The sequence below is a fragment of the Muntiacus reevesi genome, chromosome 14 (assembly GCF_963930625.1).
Source record: "Muntiacus reevesi chromosome 14, mMunRee1.1, whole genome shotgun sequence".
Classification (NCBI taxonomy): Eukaryota; Metazoa; Chordata; class Mammalia; order Artiodactyla; family Cervidae; genus Muntiacus; species Muntiacus reevesi.
Window position 1 is genome coordinate 38,359,880 of NC_089262.1, and position 25,159 is coordinate 38,385,038.

Here is a 25,159-nt window from a genome sequence, read left to right on the forward strand (position 1 = left end):
AGTGTTTCTCTTGGCTTACTTTTATGAGTCATCCTTAACAATAGTAACTGGTCAGTTAACTCAGTACTTAGTAAGTGCCAAACATTCTCTCATTCATACATTTATCCAAAAAACACATGCAAACATCTACCTTGTCCATAACACTTTTAATTTTAATTAAGGACTCAATTAAAAATAAGTTATTTTGTGCCCTAGGGGAATTTATAGTCTCATAGAGAGATAAGACATTAGAGCAAATGAGTAACACTGAGCTAAGAGATTGGTGGGAGAATTAATGAGTATCCTGAAGAGAGAAGAGGGGAAACTACACTATAAGTTGGGTTAGTCAGAAAAAACTAGTTGAAAATGGGGGTGTGCCAGGAAACCAGAGCTGAAAGAGACATGTGCACCTCAATGTTCATTGCAGCACTGTTTATAATAGCCAGGACATGGAAGCAACCTAGATGCCCATCAGCAGACGAATGGATAAGGAAGCTGTGGTACATATACACCATGGAATATTACTCAGCCATTAAAAAGAATTCATTTGAATCAGTTCTAATGAGGTTGATGAAACTGGAGCCCATTATACAGAGTGAAGTAAGCCAGAAAGATGAAGACCATTACAATATACTAACACATATATATGGAATTTAGAAAGATGGTAATGATAACCCTATATGCAAAACAGAAAAAGAGACACAGATGTACAGAACAGACTTTTGGACTCTGTGGGAGAAGGCGAGGGTGGGATGTTTCTAGAGAACAGCATCGAAACATGTATATTATCTATGGTGAAACAGACTACCAGCCCAGGTGGGATGCATGAGACAAGTGCTCGGGCCTGGTGCACTGGGAAGACCCAGAGGGATCGGGTAGAGAGGGAGGGGGGAGGGGGGAGCGGGATGAGGAATACATGTAAATCCATGGCTAATTCATGTCAATGTATGACAGAAACCACTACAATATTGTAAAGTAATTAGCCTCCAACTAATAAAAACAAATGAAAAAAAAAAAAAAAAAAGAAAATGGGGGTGTGGTAATCATGAGCAGGTTTGTACAACTTCCATATTGTCTAGAAATATTTTGGTTCTAGAACTGCTCTACTACAACTCTCATTTTACTGGCAAAGAAATTAAGGCCCAAAGGACATAAGAAGCTTTGGGTGCAGTTATGAGGTGCAGTTCAGTGGTGACTGAGCTGGGGCTGGAACCCAATTTCCCAGTCCATTAGTCCAAGGTGCTTTCTGTTAGAACAGTTTAAGAGATAACAAATGCAGTGATCCCCAGCATTTTGACACCAGGGACTGATTTCTCCATGGACAGGTAGGGGGGTGGGGCAGAAGGTTTCAGGGTGAGTTAAGCTCATTACATTTATTGTGCACTTTATTTCTACTCTTAATTACATCATCTCCACCTCAGATCATTAGGCATTAGATCCTGGAGGCTGGGGACCCCTGAGCTAGTGACCCACCACAGACCTTATTGTTAAACTCTCTTGTTGTCAATCTTTCTGTCAGATTTTCAGAATTTTAGGTTGGAAATTTATCTTTTTGATTAATTCAGAACTGTATTAGGTTTTACTGAGAAAAATTATTTACATGCCGTGTTACTGTATTATGAAAGTGATTTTCACTGAAGGCAGCATGACTTTGCAATTTAGAGTAGGAATACGTAAAAGAAAATGTCACCCCCCACCTTCATTCTTTACCTCTAATGGCCCTAGTGGCCTCCATTTTCCTTTCCTTCCATAAAGAAATCTTTCAACAGCCCTTACACATGTTATATTTTCTTGACAAAGTCTACCAGGAAAGCCGTGTTTGAAAAGTTCAGTACTGCTTCCAATCTCAGGCTTTATCTTTGAAATTTTGCACACTGAGTTAAAATATTGCTACATTTGTGGCCTGGGATCGTCCCTGCTAATTCCATGTAAAACAAGAGTGCCAAAGAACTCTTAGAACTCCCCTTGTGAATTTGCTTGGTGAGCAGTTCTGGACTTGGCGTTTTAATCGCTCCATCAGGATCAATGTGATCCTGTGTTAACGCCAAGGTCAAGTAGGATAAGCAGTTGAACTTTCTCCTTCGTCTTGCGTGGCTCGTTGGAACATGTAACCTTTATAGGCTTGGTTTCTGCTTTGGAGGGGAATCTGAAGTCCAGATGTTTCTTTCCTTCTTTTGAAAATCCCTTTTCATTTTTACTAGGCTTGGTGTCAGAGAAGCAATTGGGTGTAGATTAGGTAGGAGGTGGAAGGTCAGTGTTTTCTTCACTAACATTGCAAAATAAGAGATTTTTGTGTTTGTTTATTTCTGTTTTCTGCCAATTGGGCCACTGAGTGTAAGTTGTTGATTCTGAAGACATAGATTTCCTTCTTGTGTCAGCAGTGGCCAGGCAGTCAAGGTAAGTGAAGAAAAGATAGGTGACAGTCCTTTGGGTTGGCAAAAAATAAACCCTTATGTAGCCAGCTGCTCCCTTTTTAGGCTTTTTCTCCAATGCAGTCAATGTAAATAGCTCCCTTCGTCCTCAAATGCTATAATGTTTTTTGTTACTAATAACCTATGAATAAACAGTAGCTAAACTGCTTTTCTTTTTCTAAAGCAGTCATATTTTCTTCATGAACAACCATGCATTCATTATCTTTAATTACAAATGACATTTATGGCCAACTTTATAGTTCCTGTCATTTCACATGGCTCACTAACAAGTTCCTTCAAATAACTCTTTTAACAGCTTCAAGTGAGTGGGCTTTTGTTGCAGAAAAGCACATGGAATGGTCTATTAATTGGACATACATTCGATTCTGCCTATTTCTGACTGGAGGTAGTAGTCTAAATCTCCAATTCATATTTTCTATGATGTCTATGAATGATGGTAAATAATTCCCTGGCTAATTTCATGGGCACAAAATAACTAAAAAATAAACCAAAAAACACAAACAAAAACTCAAAGAATGGAAGACACATATAAAAATTCTAGAATTTTATGGTCAGGAACTGATCTTTGCCATGAAATTGCAAATTGTTGTTGGGGATAAAATCGCTGCCACATTTGGGGATAAAAATAAGTATTGTGAATTCTTCTGCTAATCATTTCTTCTTGTTTTGTCCTTGTCTAGTAGCCAAAATTAACTTTCTGTCCTTTTCATTGCTAACTGGGGAGAACTGCTAACTCCCTGACTGAGTAGATGTGATAATGTAGGTACTAGACAGAAGATGGATTTTCAGTCTTCATTGCACATTAGAATCACATAATGCACATTACAGAAATACTGTTGTCTAGACTCCACTTCCCAGGCTTCTGCTTGAATTTTTCTGGTATTGAGGAGGAAGGAGTATGACATTGATTTCTTTTTAAAAGATTCCCAGATGACACTAATGGACCAAGGCTGAGAATCGTAACAGTTAAATGACAGAAAGACTACTATGTTGTATGTTAACTGCTCAGTCTTGTCCAACTCTGTGTGACCCCATGGACTGTAGCCCACCAGGTTTTTCTGTCCATGGAATTCTTAAGGCAAGAATACTGGAGTGGGTTGCTATTCCCTTCTCCAGGGGAACTTCCTGACCCAGGGGTTGAACCTGTGTTTCCTGCATTGCAGGCAGATTCTGTACCATCCGAGTCACACTACGTATTTAGGGTATTTCAACTGGCAGAGATATATTCTCTTTTCAGGAAAAAATAAAATGAAAACAGTCTTTCCTTTTCATTATATAGTCATAGTAAAATTTTCAGCTTGCATAGTTACAGGGTTTTTTTTTTTTTGAATTTTTTAATGGAGCTAAAATTAAGCCTGTGTTTTATTCTTTATAGACAAAAGATTAACAGTGACGTAGATAGCTATTTCCATTAAGAGAGAGTTTGCTTCTTGGGTCAAGATTGCAAGTTATGATGAATTTATAGAAAAATTTATAAATGTGAACCAATAATCTTTTTTTTGCCTAACCTAATTTGAGTTGCTTCTGTCACTTGCAATCAAATAATTACTGCTCAAATGTGGGATATGCAAAATGTTTAGATGTAGGTAATTGGAGACAAGTGAAACCTTTTTATAAGGGGCAGAACCAGAGCTGGAAGAATCTGGATTGACTAAGGAGAGATGGAAGAGAATTCTGAGTGGAAAATAATTCGCTGATATATCTGGATCACACATGGATCGTGGAGCAAATTTTTTAGAGTGAAAATCCAACGATTCCTTATCTTGTCACAGTGGAAGATACTAAAGTTATGGCAACTATGAGGTTCCTGACACTGCATCTGTCTTTTGTTTGAACATTTATACATTTTTAAGCATTTTCCTGCTATCATTTGAAGTCATATATTTCTAGTTGGACTACAAGCTCCTCAGAGGTGGTTTACTGTCTTTTGTTTGTTTGTTTGTTTTAATTTGCAGCGTGTTGTTGTTTAGTTGCTAAGTATGCCCAACTCTTTTGTGACCCCATGGAGTGTAGCCCGCCAGGTTCCTCTGTCCATGGGATTTCCCAGGCAAGAATACTGGAGTGGGTTGCCATTTCCTTCTCCAGGGGATCTTCCCAATCCAGAGATCTAACCTGAGTCTCCTGCATTAGCAGGCATATTCTTTACCACTGAGCCACCAGAGAAGCCCACAGTAAGCACTTAATAAATACTTCTCTGTTGATTTTTCAGATTGATGAAAAGGAGAATTAAATAGTCACTTGGTACAAGATGGAGAACTAGTTCAGCAGATATTATTTGAATGTAGTCTTCGTAAGACTGAAGGCAAAGAAAAAGCTATGATGAAACCTCATTGTAGATCTAAGTGCTGAGAGACAGAAATGTGTGGAATAAGGTAACGAGCTGAACAAGGTGCTGAAGAAGTATAAGAAATTCTGATAGTTTCTTATTTACTTAGCTAGTCTTAAATGCAAACCTGCAGTTTTTGGCTGACTGTGAGCTATGGCAGTGTTGTCTGATGTCAAAAGCATGGGTTCTGGACTCAAACATACTCAGGTTTAAATCCTACCTCTGCATTTCCTAGCAAGAGGATCTTGAAAAAATTATTAGTTTTTTTTTTCTCAGATTTCATTTTATCATGTATAAATGAAGAGGACAATCATACTGACTTTTTGGGACTATCGAGGGGTTTTGAGGAGATAATGTACAGTACATATAACAGGTGCCTTGTATTGTTACTTGGTGAAGATCATAGATTTCTAGAAAAGGCCTTTGTGTGTAGGACCCAAGTAAGCAGTTTTTTCATGCATTTTCTGGGCATGTTGTGGCCACTCCCTGTCCCTGGGTCGTTAGAAATCAAGAAAAGTGTGCATAGGTTAAAGCAGGAATTATTATAATTCAGTTTCTTACATTTGTATAGAGATAGCAGGATGTAGTGGGAAGATTGTAGGGATTAGCATCTGATACCCTAGGCTCAATTGTTAGCTCTGGCACTTATTGTCTCCTATTCCATTATTGGCCAGATAGCTCTCTGTTGGCCCATCTCTTGAGGTTGCTATGGGCAATAGTGACAGAGTCAATGAGAAAGTAAATTTACAATTATAAAGTGTTGTCCAAATGTAATTATGAAAAGAGAGACAGCATCTCTAAGAATTTAGAAAAATGTATAAATACAAGGTTCTCAAGGCAGGAATACTGAAGTGGTTTGCTATTCCCTTATCCAGTGGATCATGCTTTGTCAGAACTCTCCACCATGACCCGTCCATCACAGGTGGCCCTACATGGCATGGCTCATAGTTTCATTGAGTTAGATATGGTCACTTTTCATTTCAATCCCAAAGAAAGGCAATGCCAAAGAAAGTTCAAACTACTGCACAATTGCACTTATCTCACATGCTAGCAAAGTAATGCTCAAAATTCTCCAAGCCAGGCTTCAACAGTATGTGAACTGTGAACATCCAGATGTTCAAGCTGAATTTAGAAAAGGCAGAGAAACCAGAGATCAAATTGCCAACATCCACTGGATCATAGAAAAAGCAAGAGAATTCCAGAAAAACACCTAATTTTGCTTTGTTGGCTATGCCAAAGCCTTTGATGTGTGGATCACAACAAACTGAAAAATTCTTCAAGAGATGGGAATACCAGACAACCTGACCTGCCTTCTGAGAAATCTGTATGCAGGTCAGGAAGCAACAGTTAGAACTGGACATGGAACAACAGACCGGTTCCAAATTGGGAAAGGAATGCATTAAAGCTGTATATTGTCACCCTGCTTATTTAACTTATGTGCAGAGTACATCATGCAAAATGCTGGGCTGGATGAAGCACAAATTGGAATCAAGACTGCCGGGAGAAATATCAATAACTTCAGATATGCAGATGATACCACCCTTATGGCAGAAAGTGAAGAAGAACTAAGGAGCCTCTTGATGAAAATGAAAGAGAAGAGTGGAAAAGTTGACTTAAAACCCAATATTCAGAAAACTAAGATCATGGTATCCAGTCCCATCACTTCATGGAAAATAGATGGGAGAACAATGGAAATAGTGACAGATTTTATTTTCTTGGGCTCCAAAATCACTGCAGATGGTGACTGCAGTCATGAAATTAAAAGACACTTACTCCTTGGAAGAAAAGCTATGACCAACCTAGACAGCATACTAAAAAGCAGATATATTACTTTGCTGAAAAAATCTGTCTAGTCAAAGCTATGGTTTTTCCAGTAGTCATTTATGGTTGTGAGAGTTGGACCATAAAGAAAGCTTAGCACCAAAGAACTGATGCTTTTGAACTGTGGTGTTGGAGAAGACTCTTGAGAGTCCCTTGGACAGCAAGGAGAGCCAACCAGTCCATCCTAAAGGAAATCAGTCCTGAATATTCATTGGAAGGACTGATGTTGAAGCTGAAACTCCAATACTTTGGCCACCTGATGCAAAGAACTGACTCATTTGAAAAGACCCTGATGCTGGGAAAGATGGAAGGCAGGAGGAGAAGGGGACAACAGAGAATGAGGTGGTTGGATGGACCGATGCGATGGACAAGAGTTTGAGTGTGCTCCGTGAGTTGGTGATGGACAGGGAAGCCTGGCATGCTGCAGTCCATGGGGTTGCAAAGAGTTGGACACGACTGAGCGACTGAATGGAACTGATAAATAGAAGTGGTTAGGGCCTAACCATTTAGTTTCAGTTGAGGACTTTCCTGGTGGCTCAGACAGTAAAGAATCTGCCTGCAATGTGGGAGACCTGGGTTTGATACCTGGGCCAAGAATATCCCCTGGAGAAAGAGACTGGCAACTCACACCAATATTCTTGCCTGGAGAATTCCATGGACAGAGGAGCCTGAGGGATTACAGTCCATGGGGTCACAAAAGAGTTGGACAGAACTGAGCAGCTTTCAGTTCACTGATAGTAAGCATTCTGTTGAAGATACAGTAGAGTAAATGCCATTCAGTTTATCTTTATCATGGAATTGGCCCTGGGAATATACATGAACCTCAAAAGTATCTTTGGCTGCATAAAACTAGATTCTACAAAAAACTAAAAAAAAAAAAAAAAAAACAAAAAGTATGGTCTTACAGATGTTAAAATTCTCACTTGGGCACAGCGATCCAGCAAATAATTCCTTTATTTGAAGGCAATTACCTACCTTGTGGCTGACATGTTTCTAAAGAAAACCCAAGCATTTAGTTTCCGTTTGTTTTTGTTTAGGTTGGTTTTTCCATTGTCTTGCCTTGGGTCTAAAGAAAGCCTGCACATAATAGGAATGGCATGGAACTATTTTAAAAAATGTGGTTAGAGGAGGAGCTAAAGCCTAAGAGCTGCCACCGCAGATATAAACAGTATCTACTTTTATGACTTGACTTGAATAACAATGGGACCCACAGAATGCCTCTCACCCGCTACAGGCAGGGCATTACCGCCCTTTGTTCCACTTTCTGCATTTATCCACCCGCCAAAGGTACCTATTGCCACATCCACTTCCCATGCCAGGAGCATTTACTTTTCTCCTAGTGTGCAGGTTTGGATACATTTTTGTTCTGGAGATATATCAAAGTCAGCCTCTAGCCTGCGGTCTAGAGTACAGGAGAGTTTAGTCATAGCTTGGTCCAACTTCTGAACGACAGTACTAAGCTTATGAATGCTGAAATGTTTATGTTATCTCTAGCCATGCCGTTTACTGCAGTTGTTGTCACTAACACTGTTTGGTCCAGATGAGAGAACAAGATCGGCAACCGAGATTGTTTTGTGTTGTAAGTTCTACTTGCAGATGTCCTCAAACTAATGAAAGCCAGAGTGTATTTCTTTCCCTGATCACATGATCAGAAAGCCAAGGTTGTTGGAGACATTCAGGAAAGCTTTATTTTTCAAGGTTAACAAATTATTGGGGGAAAATAACATGGGACTTCATTAGACAATGCCTGAGAGGATTTATGAGGTAACCTGCTTTCTTGGGTATATTTCAGAGGCCCTTCAAAGCCTTGTATGTGGAAAAGAGTGCTGTATTTTAGTAGCATCTGTTTAGCCATTACTTTTTAAACTGCCGTTTTCGGTATGTAAAGCAAGCATTGAATTCAAATAATTTTCAATCAGCGAAAAAGCTGCTTTATTTTCACAACCATTTTGGCTCTGTAGACATGGTTTTGGAACATACACTACTTGGTCTTAGAAATATGCATAGAGAGAACCTTGCTTCATTTTTCCTTTTGTTTTCATTTGTTTAATATTATACTAATGGACAAAGTTGGGCCAACTAAAGAGAGAAAAAGCGGCAAGTTAAGGGAAGGGTGATTTTAATTAGCTAACTCTTTTTAAAACTGCTGAAATCTGCCCCTTGGATTGGCAATGCTTTACCATTAGAACCAGACAGACCCTGAAAAGTTTTTAACTTTTCTTTTTCTTGAGATTTCTTTTAAAGGAATGATCTTTTTTACAAGGTTTTCTACATTACTCTTGAGAGACAGGTATAGTGTTAGATCTTGAAGAAAAATATGTGAAGATATCTTTATATCTTCATGGGCCTTATTCTATGGTAGAAAAAATAATACAGTGGTAACTCTATGCATACAAGAAAAACTATTTTCGACTTGTGTACCGTGGAAGCTGTGTGCTTTACAAACACAGTGATAATGGCAGCTAAGGAATTTGGACAACAGTTTGAGGTTTGCTGTAATGCTCTTTGAAATGCACTGATCTGAAGATTTTGTTCTAATCTGCTTGGCTTGGATCTTTGAATATTTGAAATCTGAGAGTAACCATTTGATTATTTTAAACCATAATATATTAAAGAATATGCATAGTATTATTAAAGAATATACAGTAGTCTTCTGTTTAGAATCCTATTTGATATATCCAGCATTAAATGTATTAAGCTTTTTCTCTAAAACATTTTACTGTTGTATTTTAATTTTGAACATATATGAGTTTCTTTCAGTCATGTAATAAATATATAGAAAAATATATATTCACCTGCTCTGCCAATGAAGCTCTTATTTCCCAAACTAAATGTCTTCACTGAAGAGAAGCTTTATTAATAATGTTGATAGCTAACATTTATTGAGTATTTACTAAACGACAGAACAGTGCTAGGCACTTTGCATGTGCCCAAGAGTGGCTGTTTTCTTCCGTCCTGTTTCTTCTTCCTAGCAACCCAGCTAGTACATTTCCACTCTGGTTTGGAATTAGGTGTGGCCATGTGAGTTAGTTCTTGCCAAGGGAATGTGAGTAACAGTGATGTGGACTACTTCTAGGTCTAGTCCATAAAATCATCTCACATGGGCTACTCTGTGCTCTTTCCTTTTCTTCTGGCTTGATGCAGAGAAGCATGATAATGTTAGAAGTGATGTGTTGAAAAGGGAATGGTTACAAGATGAAAAGAGTCTGGGTTCCAATATCTCTGTTTGAAGTGGAGCCCCCTGATAATCGAGAATTACCCTTTTGGGATGGTACATGTGTGAGAGAGAAATTTTTGTCACGTTAGAGTCATTATGTATTTGGGCATTTATTTGTTGTAACAGCTAACATTAACACACACATATTATTTAATTCTTTTCTCCTTGAGATTTCAAGGAATATGATTTTATGCATTTTATGAATAAGGAGGCTGGTTCATAGAGATTTTTAAATGTGATGACTCAGTGGAACATAGTTCCTAAATGGTAGAGCAAGGACTTAATCAAAATTCTGTTTGTAGATGCCTCTTTCTTGTGTTATAATTATCAATAAGAAGTAAAACAATTTTGCATTCTCCAAATCTTACATTTTGTGCTACATAGTTATATGCCCTTTAGAATTAAAGAGGTATTGTTTGCATACTAACTTTTCAATAAATTCCTGTATTCACTAAACTTTGTCTTTAGTTTGTAGGTTGTACTCAGCAAAATTTTTGTGATGATAATTGGGGTAGTTTTTGCAATGACAATTAAGATTTATTTAAGTTATATAACACTCTTATATTTTAGAGTAAAAGAAGTTAGAAGAAATTTTATCACTAGAGTGTCATTATATGAAGATTCATAATATTATCAAGTAATAAGTCTATAGTATGCATTTTTCAAAATGCATACTTTTTTGAGATTAAATTGATTATAAAAATCATTAATGGCAAATTTTGTTACTGCTTAATATTTTACCTAAGTTATTTTCATTGAGCTATTTCATGGTTTCAATCAGGAAAGTTTCATAGTCATTTAAAATCTGATGAAGTCTGTATTTTTAGATCCCTGTGTCTCATTGCCATTCAAGTGACTGTGGACTTTCCCACATCTATCAAGGGATAGCACTGTAACTGCATCATGATGTTTGGATCAATGGAAAAGATGTTTTGAACTATTGCCATAATATATGCACAATCAAGTTAATAAGCATAGTAAATGCATCATAGGATAATATGGCTTTAAATGTAGAGACTTTGTATGCTTATTAAAGAAAAAAAAGAAGACAGGAAAATAAGTATCTGAAGTCTTAGAAGTTAAGCAAGTACATGTCAGAAGAGAAAAAGCCTACTGGATAGCGGAAAAACTTAGACATCAATTATACTAAAAGAAAGCATTCTCAAAGTCCAAAACAAGTAGTGAAGTACATGAAGGCATTGAGGAAGCTGACAATTTGTATAACAAAATGCTTGAAATTCCAGAGGAAATAAACTTTTGCTATTGTTTTATAAAATAACATATTTATTCATGGTTAAATAAGCAAGCATAACATTCCATGCTAAGGACCAAAGTCCTTCATTTTCTTGTTGAAACATTGCAGTGGTTTTCCATAATGAAAAAATGAATACAAAAACTGCTTCTCAACAGAATGATCAGTTTGTTTCACTGGAGAGTGTTTGGCAGTTTTCTCTTTATCTAACTAAAGGATCCCTGTTAATTCTCAGCATTACCTATTACTCTTGACCTCATCTCTCTAGGAGAAGAGTCTAGTTTTGGGGCCAAACCTCCTAGAGGAACACCAGGGCCTCCTCTTTTTGCATAGAAAGTTCCATTTAGTTCTGGCAACACAAGGCTTTCTGGTTCAAAGAGAAGAGTCTTATAAGACTTCTTGGACACCAAATAACTCTTACAAAACAACATTTTGATGAATTAAGTGTAAATGAATCAGAAACATATGGATTAAATTTCCTTTGAAATATGCATGCCTTTTCTGAATTAAGGGGGAAAAGGTTTGGCAAAATGTATTTTGCTGAACCCAAAACACTAGAATAAATCTCAGTGTTTTCCTGGACCCCCAAATTATGCTGGAGTCTCTTTTATTTTAAAATTAATTCATGTTTAGGTTTAATACAGTTTATTTTTTAAAAATTGAAAATGGCTTTACTCCGACCTCTAATTTTTCCTCTGGATCTGTGTTTCTTTTGTTCTTGATAAAACATCTGACACTTAGAAGTATGCATCCAACTTTATGTTCACATGTCATCAAACTTTTAAAAGAAGAAATGCATTTTGCTTCTCTGTCAATAATTGTGCAATCTTAATTTTGCATCTTATTCAAATTTAAAATTTCTATGTAAGTTATTTAGAATTTTCCCCCATGCTGTGGTCACTTGGAAAAGACACAAACTAGAAAGGTTTTTGAATTAAAGAGACATCAGGCTCCTATTTTACAGAGATAAATGTAGTGACACTCAGTGAGGAAATTTGTGTGGTGAAGATGGTTTTGTATCTGTTCTGCTGCTTTGAAGGGTATGTCCATTCTTTTTCCACCTTCCTCATTATGACATGGTGATAGAGGAAGAAATGAGGTTAAGAGGTTTTTTTCCTAAATTTCAGTGTCCTTGTTCCATCTCTGACTTAACTGACCTCGTTGGGTGAGCGTACTCCAAGAAGGGGCAGAAGAATAAACACTTACTGAATTAGCTCAGCTGTGTGCATTGGCACACAGACCCTACTATTCTTTTATCTGAGATTGCAGGCCATCTGACTTTACCAGTCTGCTTTAGATACTCAGTCCTTTTTTCACTAAACTATAAGCACACAAGTCTTCTTTATTTTCTCACTTATACCAGACTTCCTCCTCTCAGGGTCCTTGTCCATGCTGTTCTCTGAGCTTGGAATGCTCCCTACTTTCCATCTCCCAGTCACTCCCATGGCTAATCCAACTCAGCTTTCAAGGCACTTTTCAAATGTCACCAGTCCAGAGAAGTCTTTCCTGAACAGCTTATCTTGAGTATGTTCCTCTCTCAAGTTTTTTTTTTTTTTTTTCCTTTAAAGCATTTACAATCACAGTCCATAATTATTTTAGTTTTGTGTTGGTTTCCCTGCTATTTCTTCCAAAAAGGCAAGGACTGTGTTTGCCTTGTTTATGATTTTTCATCTCAGTACCTTGATTTTTCATCTCAATACCTACACACAGAAGGTATTGAATAAATGTTGTTGAATGAGTAAATGAAAGCATGAGGCTTTAGATGATCTATGTCTTCTTCTTTAGAGTTGTGGCATGCAATTTCTGTAGCAAACTTACTACAGGAAGAGATAGAAGAGATAGCAGATAGAACGGATTAAGTGGATTTGCCGGGACTTTGTTAGCTTGTGTTTGTTATCCTGGTTTAGTTATCCGTAGTAGTCGCTCTCACTTTCAGCAGTGGTCGGGTTGGGGCGATTAATTATTTGATCATTTGAGTTACCTAGTATTTTGGACAAATACATAATGATATATTCTCTGATGCTGGGAAAGATAGAAGACAGGAGAAGGGGATGACAGAGGACAAGATAGTTATGTGGCATCATCAGCTCTATGAACATGAGTTTGAGCAAGCTCTGGGAGATGGTGAAGGGCAGGGAAGCCTGGCATGCTGCAGTCCATGGGGTTGCAAAGAGGTGGACAGGACTGAGCGACTGAACAACAACATATAATGATATGTGTTCATCAATATGGTACCATACAGAGTGCTTTTGTCTGCCCTAAAAATCCTCTATGCTCTATCTATTCACCCCTACCCTGCACCCTCTAGCAATTACTGATCTTTTTCCTATTTCCATAGTTTTGCCTCTTTTCCGAATGTCATATAGTTGGAACCATGCAGTATGTTTCTTGGTCCACTCTGACAATCTCTTTCAGTTGGTGCATTTAGACCACTGATGTATAAAGTGATTATTGATGTAGCTGGATAACTATTTACCAGATTAGTTACTATTTTGTTTGTTCCCTTTGTTCTATTTTAGCCTCCCATTCTTTTTCTGTCTTTTGTGATTTTAATTGAACATTTTATATGATTCCATTTTCTCTCCTTTCTTACATATCAGTTATACTCTTTTTTTTTTTTTTTTTTTTGCTTTAATTGTTGCCCTAGTTTGCAGTATAAAATTTCAACATTCCTGCTGTGTCTGGGTTGTGACGCTTGCTCTCTCTTTTCAGATTGCGATTTTGCCTTTTTGGTATGCCTTGTGAGTTTTCTTGACAGCCAGACAGGATGTGTCAGGTAAAAGGAACTGCTATAAATAGGGCTTTATTAATGTGATAGTAAGTGTGAGGAGAGGCAAGTGTTCTATAGTCCCCTGAAGAGGTCTCAGTATCTTTGAGGCCTACGCCTCTGTACTGTGAACTTACTAGTGCTTCTTGGTTCTTTTCTCCTCCATTGGGTGATACAGGATAGAAGAATGGGTGGAGTTAGGCATCTCTCTTCTCCCATTAGGCCTAGGAGAAGCTGGAGTCGGGTATTTCCCTTCACTTAGGTCGGTTAGGCTGTAATACCCCAGCTGTGGTTAATTCTGGCTCTGGTTAACTGGTTTCCCCTGTGGGCAGGCCTTATTAAGGAGAACAGAGTGCTCTTACATATCTAAGGAGTGGTTCTTTCTTACCCTGCTGGAAGCACAAGGGGATTTTTTCCTATGATATTAATCCTTACTGTGGGAACATAGTTGATCTTTTGGAGGTGAGTCTCACAGTATTATGTCTGCCTTCCTATGACTGGGTCTCCCTGAAGTTCTGAACTCTCAGAGGTGTCCACGCTGAGCCTCTGTAATTTGTGAACTACAGTTCAGATTTTTGTTCCTGAGGAGGTTTCTGCTTACAAATCTCTGCTCTCATGAGTTGTGACGCCCTGTATTTGCTGTCTCTCCGATATTGTGGGCAGTTGATTTGCTGTGTGTCATCGCCTGTATTATAAATTCAAGAAGAGTTGTTGATTTTTCAGTTTGTTCAGCTTTTTAGTTGTTGTTACGATGGAGTGGTTTCCAGTGTTCTTATACCCAGAACATTTGTGTAGCACTTTGAGAAGGATAGGCATTTGCTTTTTAAAAAAAAACAGAATAGGAAGCAGATACTGAGATGAAATTAGGAGAATAAAAGATGTATTTTTAACTATGAAAGAAGAGGAGCAAAAATAGGATTGAGCAATGGGAACTCTCAGAATGTGAGGTATATCTGACATAGTCTCTGCCAGCCTCATGGGATTTGGGGAGCAAGACTTGCTCCTCAGCTGTTGTTAATGGTATGAGGTAAGAGCTGATCTTTACTTTGCATATGGATAAGGAATTGTTTCAGCACTATTTGTTGAACACCATTTGTTGAAACCCTGGCTTCTGGTGGTTCAGTACCCCCACCTGGCCTTAATTGTGGGAACCCCATCATCTCCGTTGCTATCCATGAGATATTGTTGCATCTTCTGTCAACACTTGATCTGTAGAGGAGAGCCACTATAAACTTTTAATAATTATGTGCTGTGGGCTAAGTTGCTTTTGTTGTGTCCATCTCTTTGTGACCCTATGGACTGTAGTTCATCAAGCTCCCCTATCCATGGGATTCTCCAGGCAAGAATACCGGAATAGGTTGCCATTTCTTCCTCCAGGGGATCTTCCCGACCCAGGGATCAAACCTGCAGCTCCTCTGCTCCTGCATTGCAGGCAGATTCTTTACCACTTGAGCCACCAGGGAAGACTTCTTAATAATTATGGTGCCCCCCTAATCAGCGTATTCCTGATGGCTTTGGTGAATGTTGTGCCCTTTGGGTCTTCTCGTGACAGAATCCTCCGGTAGGTTGTCAAACTGTATATAATATAACCATGGCCGATATGCCTGGCCCTCTAAGCCTTTTATTTCTTTCCTATACCATCTGCTCTGGCAGTTCAGGCATTTTAACCTTGTTCAACATGAGTTTGTTTCTCCAGGCTCCTAGAAGCCATGCTGCTGCTAAGTCGCTTCAGTCATGTCCAACTCTGTGTGATCCCATAGACGGCAGCCCACCAGGCTCCCCCATCCCTGGGATTCTCCAGGCAAGAACACTGGAGTGGGTTGCCATTTCATTCCCCAATGTGTGAAGGTGAAAATTGAAAGTGAAGTCGCTCAGTCGTGTCTGACTCTTAGTGACCCCATGGACCGCAGCCTACCAGGCTCCTCCATCCATGGGATTTTCCAGGCAAGAAAACTGGAGTGGGGTGCCATTGCCTTCTCCCCTAGAAGCCATGCTTATTGCTAATTTACACTACCTCCTAGTGCCCTTTCTAGAACACTATACCTTTATCCTGAGACAGTGTCCTTACATTAATTAAGTCAATATATCAGGCCTATGGTCTAATCTTCTTGGTCAAGCCTTCTCAAAACCCAGTCAAAGGTATTATCTCAGTCCCTGCTAGTACATGCTGCCTTACTCTTACACATCTTTTTGGACATAGTCCCCTTTTCTCTCTTATCAGGTCCAGTTTTCCCAGGACTTAATCCTATCTGTTGGTGTCTTGACTTAAGAGGTGAGGAAAGATCCTCTGTTAGTAGGGTAGGGGCTTCTGCAGGTTATTCTTACTTTGCTGCTGCTGCTGCTAAGTTGCTTCAGTTGTGTCTGACTCCGTGCGACCCCATAGACAGCAGCCCACTAGGCCCCTCTGTCCCTGGGATTCTCCAGGCAAGAACACTGGAGGGGGTTGCCATTTCCTTCTCCAATGCATGAAAGTGAAAAGTGAAAGTGAAGTCACTCAGTCATGCCTGACCCTTAGCGACCCCATGGACTGCAGCCTACGAGGCTCCTCTGTCCATGGGATTTTCCAGGCAAGAGTGCTGGAGTGGGTTGCCATTGCCTTCTCCGATTCTTACTTTGGGGAAGTGCTAAATCTTAATAGAGAGGGCTAAGATGTCACTGCATGTTCTGGGCTTGAGTAGTGAAACAAAATCTTCATTTTGTTTTCCCCTGCTGCTCACATTTCCTATGTCAGGGTCCTAGGTTTTCCCAACCAGGGCCCTCATTTAGGCATAACTGTTCTAGCTCAGCTGAGCATTTAAAATTCTTTGAAACCTGTTGTTGTTCAGTCACTAAGTCATGTCCCACTCTTTGTGACCCCATGGACTGTAGGATTCGAGGGTCCCCTGTCATTCCCGATTTCCCTGAAAGTGACAGAAAAGTGAAAGTGAAGTCGTTCAGTGGTGTCCAACTCTTTGGGACCCCATGGCCTGTAGCCTACTAGGCTCCTCCCTCCATGGGATTCTTCAGGCAAGAATACTGGAGTGGGTTGCCATTTCCTTCTCCAGGGGATCTTTCTGACTCAGGGATCGAACCCTGGTCTCCTGCACTGCAGGCAGACGCTTTAACCTCTGAGCCACCAGGGAAGCCCCATTTCCCTGAGTTTGCTCTAACTTATGTCCATTGTGAGGCTAACCACCTCTTCCTCTGTCTTTCCCTTCTCCTTTTGCTTCAGTCTCTCCCAGCACCAGGATCTTGTCCAATGACTCATCTCTTTGCATTCATGTGGCCAAAGTATTGGAGCTTCAACAACAGTCCTTCCAGTGAATGTTCAGGGTTGATTTCCTTTAGGATTGGTTTTAGGCTTTATCTCCTTGCTGTCCAAGGGACTCTCAAGAGTCTTTTCCAGCACCACAATTCAAAGACATCAATTCTTTGCTGCTCAGCCTTATTTATGGTCCAATTCTCAAGTCTGAACATGACTACTCGAAAAGCTATAGCTTCAAGTATATGGACCTTTGTCAGCAAAGTAATATCTCTGCTTTTTAATATGCTGTCTAGGTTGATCATAGCTTTCCTTCCAAGGAGCAAGCATCTTTTAATTTCACAGCTGCAGTCACCATCTGCAGTGATTGTGGAGCCCAAGAAAATTATTACTGTTAATAAATTTTTTTATTAAGGTATAGTTGATTTATAATGTTGGATTAGTCTGGTATACAGCAAAATGATTCAGTTACATATGTGTTTATACATGTGTGTGTATATATATATTTTTTCATATTCTCTTCTACAATGGTTATTGCTTTATTATAGGATATTGGATATAGTTCGCTCTGTTATACAGTAGAACCTTGTTTCTTATCTAATTTATATATAGTAATTTGTATCTGCTAATCCTAAGCTTCTAATTTATCCCTTTCCCATCCTCTTTCATCTTTAGTAATCATAAAGCTTCTTTTCTATGGGTAGCTCTTCCTATTAAGTCCTGGTTGGTCCTTTAGCTTTTCCTGTTTTGCCACTTCAGAGAAAAAGGAATAAAGACCTTTGTAAGCTGCCAAAGAGGCCTTATGGCCTTCCCATTCTCTTTTCAATCACTTGTTAATTGTCTTCAGCTTGTCATAACCTCTTATGGGGTCATTGTAATTTAACAACTACTAGTCATTTTTATTGACTTATGTGCATTTTGTCCCTATACGTTTTAAACCTCTCAGTGATATCACATTGGCAGAAATGCTCTTCAGAGAGTACATCTTCCCCCACAAGTACAATTTTTCCATGTTTTATTCATTGGGCCAATGTTTCGAGTTGGGATTACCTGTGCCATGCATATCATCTGGGATGGGCTCTTATTGCTGTCCAGTTAGTAAGTTATCTAATCGCACAGGCTCATTTTACTGACTTCTTTCTTGGACCACTAACTGTCTACTATGTAACTTAGATTCCCTGAGGAAGAGATACTGAGCCACAGTTAGGATGCAAAATGTTTACTGGGGATTAACACCTATGAAAGGAAAAGGGGGAAAATAGCATGCGGCAGGGGCAAATAGGATTGCAGTGCAAACTTGATGGTCTCTCACCCCAGTGAAGCCTAAAGCAAAAATTGCCAGTTTTAGAGGAGTTTTGTGTTGTATATTACCAAGGGTCCTTTATAGTGGTGTTGCTCAGAATTTGTCTAATGCCACCTTGAGAAGGACATGACCTGGGTGCAAAAGCTGAGGCAGACATAAAGGAATGAACACTCAGACTGGCAGCTAACTGTATTCTTTGGTACTGGATAAAGTGTTCCTTCTTGAAAAGGTGTGTGAGTAGCACATTGCCATGCCTCTATGAGTTGTCTTGGTAGGCTATTGTTCTATGGAACAGTTTCATCCTGGACTCTTGAAATTTGAATTCTGCTAATTACCAGTAAAAACAATTTAGTAATGGAAAAGCATAATTATTGGTGAACATTAGCATAAACTAGCAACATTTAAATAATTGTACAAGTATAGGTACAACTAGATACATTATCCTTACACTAAACTACTAATTTCTATTCAAATTTCACATCTGAAAGAAAATAATTTTTAGCTCTCAACTTTGGAACTTAATGAGTTAAGAATCCTAGGTTTATCTGTGACTTCTAAAGATTTCAGTAGTTGTATGTATTTCAGTAGTGGTGTGTTTTACTCAGCTTTGTCTTTTCCTCACTTAAATGCTAGGGTAATTCTCTGTGTTTCATAACAGTACTTACTTTTGTTTTCTTGCTTTGCAGAGAAAAATTACAATTTCTAGGTAATGATCATGAGGTTTGGTCATGTTCCATGGTATCTCACCAGGGACCCTCTAGGAGAGTGTAGGAAGATGGGAATTCTCTCTTATCTCAACTAGGAGCCTGAAGGAGACTTCCTCCTGACCATTCTTTCAGCAGACATTCCTGAACATTTCACGTTCCTCAGTTCAGTTCAGTTGCTCAGTCGTGTCTGACTCTTTGCAACCCCATGGACTGCTGCATGCTAGGCTTCCCTGTCCATCATTAACTCCCTTAGCTTGCTCAAACTTGTGTCCATTAGGTTGGTGATACCATCAAACCATCTCATCCTCTGCCATCCCCTTCTCCTCCTGCCTTCAATCTTTCCCAGCATCAGGGGCTTTTCCAGTGAGTCAGTTCTTCACATCAAGTGGCCAAAGTATTGGAGCTTCAACTTCAGCATCAGTCCTTCCAATGAATATTCAGGATTGGTTTCCTTTAGGATTGACTGGTTGGATCTCCTTGCAGTCCAAGAGACTCTCAAGAGTCTTTTCCAACACCACAGTTCAAAAGCATCAATTCTTTGGCACTCGGCTTTCTTTATAGTCCAACTTTCACGACCATACATGACTTCTGGAAAAACCGTAGCTTTGACTAGATAGACCTTTGTCGGCAAAGTAATATCACTGCTTTTAATATGCTGTCTAGGTTGGTCATAGCTTTTCTCCCAAGGAGGGAGCATCTTTTAATTTCATGGCTGCAATCACCATCTGTGGTGATTTTGAAGCCTAAGAAAATAAAGTCTGTCACTGTTTCCATTGTTTCCCCATCTATTTTCCATGAAGTGATGGGACCGGATACAATGATCTTAGTTTTTTGAATGTCGCCTCCCTAGCTTTTAAGTAAATTGTCAGTCACTCAGTTGTGTCTGGCTCTTTGTGACCCCATGAACTGTAACCTGCCAGGCTCCTCTGTCTGTGGAATTTTCCAGGCAAGAATGTTGGTGTGGATTGCCATTCTCTTCTCCAGGGGTCTTCCAGACCCAGGGATTGAACCTGGGTCGCCTACATCACAGGCAGATTTTTACCATCTGAGCCACCTTTCCCCTTTTAGTGAAAGAGCTTTTAAAATGCTAATTTATATTTAATATATAATTTAATAGAATGTTAAGTTTTGCAACTTTCATTTTCTTATACATTTACTTTTAAAGCAATTAAATCCTCCTTATGAAAAAAAAGTGTTTAAAAGACTTTTAATTAGCATTTAGATTTTTGTATTTCTTTTATTAAAACTTATGATTTGAGAGACTTTGACTTAATGACATCCTTGTGACCAGAAAAGAATTGTACAAGGAAAGCGGAACAATTCTGGATTTGGGAAGTGGTTAGAAAGAAGAATGAAAATAAAAATGAATTATAGCATTTTGCTTTTCTCTTGTACATGGATATTTTCTAAGACAATAAAAAATAATGACTTCATAGCCACAGGCAGAGTTTGGTATCAAGTTGAGAATCATAAATACAGACAGGAATTTTAAAATGGGAATTGAGTATATTAAAGGAACTCGATGGTGGATGCATGTATGTGATAATCACTTCTACCTTTAAATCTGCATTTTAGAACTTCTTATCAGAGGGTATTTATTATAACATTGAATTAGGTCCTTACAACTACTATATTCTTTTGTTTCTAGTAAGCATCATCCATTTCAAAACAATTATTGTCTTACTCTTAAATTGCTTTTAAAATAATTGGGAACAAAATTATTTTTCATGAAACCCTACTAAAAAAAGCTGATGTATGGCTTTGTCTCACAGTTAAGAAAAAGATTATGTTAAGAACAAGATTTTGTTAAGTAGTGTACCAAATTATTTATAGGAGAATTGGGTTAATAATAATTTCCTAGTTTCTGTTTTAATCATGCTGCCTTTTAGAATTCTTATTATATACTCATTAATTTTTTTCTAATTCTTTTTTAAATTCTACTATTGCAGATATATTTAATAACATAATTTAAAGGGCTTCCCTGGTAGCTCAGCTGGTAAAGAATCTGCCTACAATGCAGGAGACCCAGGTTCAATCCCTGGTTTGGGAATATCCCCTGGAGAAAGGAACAGCTATTCACTCCAGTACTCTGGCCTGGAGAATTCCTGGGTGGCAAAGAGTTGGATATGACTGGAGTGACTTTCATTTTCACGTAATTTAAAGGATAAGCTAGAAGTTACTAACTAGTGATAGCTTGCTAGAGAAATACATTCTTCTGTTTTTAAAAATGTCCTTTTTGATCTATTTAGACTTTGTGTAAAAATCACAAATAAAGGTATTTAAATTTTAACCTTAACCATACCATAACTGTTAATATGATGTTATTGAAAATGTACTTAATTAGCTATTCTATCCCATAAATATTGACCTTTAGATTCATAAAACATGTTACCTCCTATGCTTAAAGCAAGTGATCTAAATTATGGAATTCTATCTATTAGACATTAAAGAAAGGGGAACAGCTTTGAGAGATTCAGGGAAACTCATAGCTTTCATTGCTATGGGAATATTCTATTTATCAAGAAAAACTATCATGCTCTTAGCATCCTAACAATTATCTTAATGCTGGATTCCTCAAAGCAACTGTGGAGACTGCTCTTTTCTGAAGTTTTGTGGGAACAGAATCTTCCAGGATATGAAGAAAAGTTTTTTTTTTTTTTTTTTTAAATCATTGTATTCTCCTTTTCAGAGATAGTTTGCCATGGTAACTTATTTTCTAGAGAGTCCTCAATTAATATTTGAATAAATGGATTATTAGTGATGAATTTCTCTCTCTACATTTTTCTGGAGTTTAAAGACAAAAACACAGATAACTCAAACACCTCTGTTTTATAGATGTTTTTGTAGGTATAGGATAATTTCCTTATCCTTTTTATTAAGAGGAAATGCAGGATTTGGGGCAAGATAGTGGAGCATTCTTTTTGTTAGAACTTTTTTCCAGTTTTGCTTTTCTCGTCAGGATCTATGGGGTACTTCATGAGTTGTCATTTTACCATTAAATCAGAAATGAAGATGCATGTTTTACTTGAAGATGTTAATGTCTAAAATGTAAGTGGGTGGTATGAGTATTTCTGATGCCCAATTTATAGTTGAACTCTAAATCACACAATTAATAGCATTTCAAATTGGTAGCTAAGGGTCTTATTAATTCTATGTAATAGTTATGTCTGGGGCTACTGAATTTCTAGGAGAAATGAATACAATGTGTAAAAGAATGGACCATATAGAGCTTAGTCTGTCTGTTTAAATAGTTCTAAAATGTGGGAATTAAGCCTATTTGAGTATAAACCATCTTCAAATAATCATTAAAAAAAAAAGCCTGTTTTTCTTGTTTAGCACTTAATAATGAATAAGACTGTCACAAACAGCAAATTTATTTGTGATGATGTTGCTGCCAAGGTTTTTAATGACTACAGTGAAACTATTTTTTGAAATCATTTTGTTTTTCAATGAAACACAAATGTGGTTTTGTACAAATTATCACTGTCTAATAAAACAAAAGTATTCAACTTTTAATTTATGAAGTGGTAATTAATAAACTTTTACTACCTCAGATGTACATAAAATAGAAAATCAAAGGTTTATAAGACCCTGAAATAAAAAGAGTTTTAGATGGTTAGTAGTTTGTGTGACACATGTCTAAAATTTAAAAATAAAGACTTATTAACTATCAATGTTTTTACTGGTGACATTTAATACTGCTGCATAATTTTGCTTGCTGTCTTAGATGCCAATATGTTTATGAAATTTAAGTTGAACCACAACATATACAAAACACTTTGGATTTATCTTAACTTCTATGATTTGAAATGTTGTCTCATAGAGCATACTGTGTTGTGATTTATAATTTCTATCTCCTCAGTATAAAATTGATCATTTAATTCAATTTACATGAAATATGTTTCATTCATTCAAAAACATTTTCTAATCTCTTTTTCTGCTTAGTATGACCTGTGTAAATATTTATGAGTTTGCCCTTTAAAACAAAACAAAAAAGAAATTTTAAAATTAAAAGCAAAACACAACAAAAGAAACAAATTAGGAAAATATTTTTTTCTTGGCAAGAAATCTTTTTGTGAATATTTGGCTTAGGATACTATTGAAAGTTGCAGCATTTTATTCTTCTGGGGCAAGGGCTTCCCCCTTCCTTCTTCCAAAGTAATTCTGGGTGCTGGTTCTGATGTCTGTTTATTTTTATGTAATGATGACAGCACATCTTTATGTTGACTGATCATTGACTAATATCATCCTTAGGTAAACAGTAACAGTTGTGCCAGAAAATCTGTTTCTGTTCTGTAATTTAATCTACAATGGCAGCCTTTCCTTTGTTACTATCTTCCAAATGTCCCATATGCTTTTAACTTTGTCCTACGCCCAAAGTGTAAATTACTGTAGCTCCTGACAATGATTGTGACCCTCTGGTAAGATGTGTTTATTCCATCAAATGCTAGGAGACAGAAATTCTTAGCTTGCTGTTCACAAATCCTATCCTCCAAGCTCCCAAATCTCACCTAACTTGAAATTCCCAGTGTCTTTTTATGCAGCATAAACTGTCCCTTTTGGGAAAAATCAGTTTAATCATGTCTCTGCTGATGTGTTAGCTTTATATTTCATCAAGTTTAGAAATTATTTGGAGGTTTATTAACATGTTAGTCACATTGGCCTTTTGAAATTGTAGGTACAAAGTGCATGCTCAGAGGTAAAATTTGCTAGAAAGGAAAGACCACATAAGTGTTTGACTTTTACATTGTGCTTATATAGGTTACCATGAAAGAGAAGAAACAGTAGTCATGTTGTTGACCAAGTACAACCTGCTTGTTTAACGTGGGGAAACTAAAATTGTTTTGATGACTTAGGAGCAGTATATAGGCACTTGCCATTTATAAATGATTTACAACGTTGTGAAGAAGGTGCTCTGCCAATAGTTATTAAGCATTAAGTAGACTCCTGTAAGTGGTATTTTAGTGGTATTCTCTCCTTTCTGAAACTCAGACTGTAAAACTATAGAACATAGAAAGGTTTTAGAACTTTACCATCTTTTAACTGGTAGTAGTATTCATTCTTCATACATTTATTATGTCCATTTTGAGCAGTTTCAACTCACTTGGATATAAACATGGGCTTTTTTTTTTTCCTACTCCCGGTGTAGTCTCAGCTCCCTTGCCTTTTCTGTTCTGTTAGCTCCTTTAATGATGTTGCATTTTGTTTCCACAGTCTGTTTCTTTTCCTTCAGAGCTTCCTTCTGCTCCCATTCTGTCCTACAGTCAGACTTGCTGCCAGAACATGAGTGGCTTTGGGTGCAACCTTGTCCCTGCAGCCAGCTCTACCTCTTTCCTGGCTTATCCCTCCTGTTTTTGGAGTGGGAGGAGAGGGGTAGTCTTCTTACAGGAAGCTCTTTACAGTCTCCCGACAGGATTTTTCTTGCTAATACTTTTTTTTTTTTTTTCCTGTGATGGGTTTCGACTACTCTTTGGCACTTTTAATCAGGCTGCATGTGACTTGCTGTGACTGGATGGTGGTACCTCTGGCTCCACTAGTAAAGCACTCAATCTTGAGTGTTTCTCCTGGCCCTCAGCTAGCGTTCCTGATTCAGGCACTGCTTTCCCCACCTTCCAGGTAACCTATCAAACTTTAAGACTGTGAATCTGTACCATAGCTTCCTTATCCATTCATCTGCTGATGGGCATCTAGGTTGTTTCCATGTCCTGGCTATTATAAACAGTGCTGCGATGAACATTGGGGTGCACGTGTCTCTTTCAGATCTAGATTCCTCAGTGTGTATGCCCAGAAGTGGTATTGCTGGGTCATATGGCAGTTCTATTTCCAGTTTTTTAAGAAATCTCCACACTGTCTTCCATAGTGGCTGTACTAGTTTGCATTCCCACCAACAGTGTAAGAGGGTTCCCTTTTCTCCACACCCTCTCCAGCATTTATTGCTTGTAGACTTTTGGATAGCAGCCATCCTGACTGGCGTGTAATGGTACCTCATTGTGGTTTTGATTTGCATTTCTCTGATAATGAGTGATGTGGAGCATCTTTTCATGTGTTTGTTAGCCATCTGTATGTCTTCTTTGGAGAAATGTCTGTTTAGTTCTTTGGCCCATTTTTTGATTG

At 38.0% G+C, this 25,159-nt stretch overlaps 1 long non-coding RNA gene and 1 other non-coding gene across 2 annotated transcripts in view; both read left to right on the forward strand.

Annotated features, from left to right (window-relative positions):
- Nucleotides 1-25,159, forward strand: part of LOC136146749 (uncharacterized) — a 226,001-nt gene that overhangs the window by 94,287 nt on the left and 106,555 nt on the right. The gene's annotated exons all lie outside the window — the stretch shown is intronic.
- Nucleotides 21,024-21,095, forward strand: TRNAC-ACA (transfer RNA cysteine (anticodon ACA)). The gene has a single exon. It is a non-coding gene; the product is annotated as a tRNA-Cys (tRNA).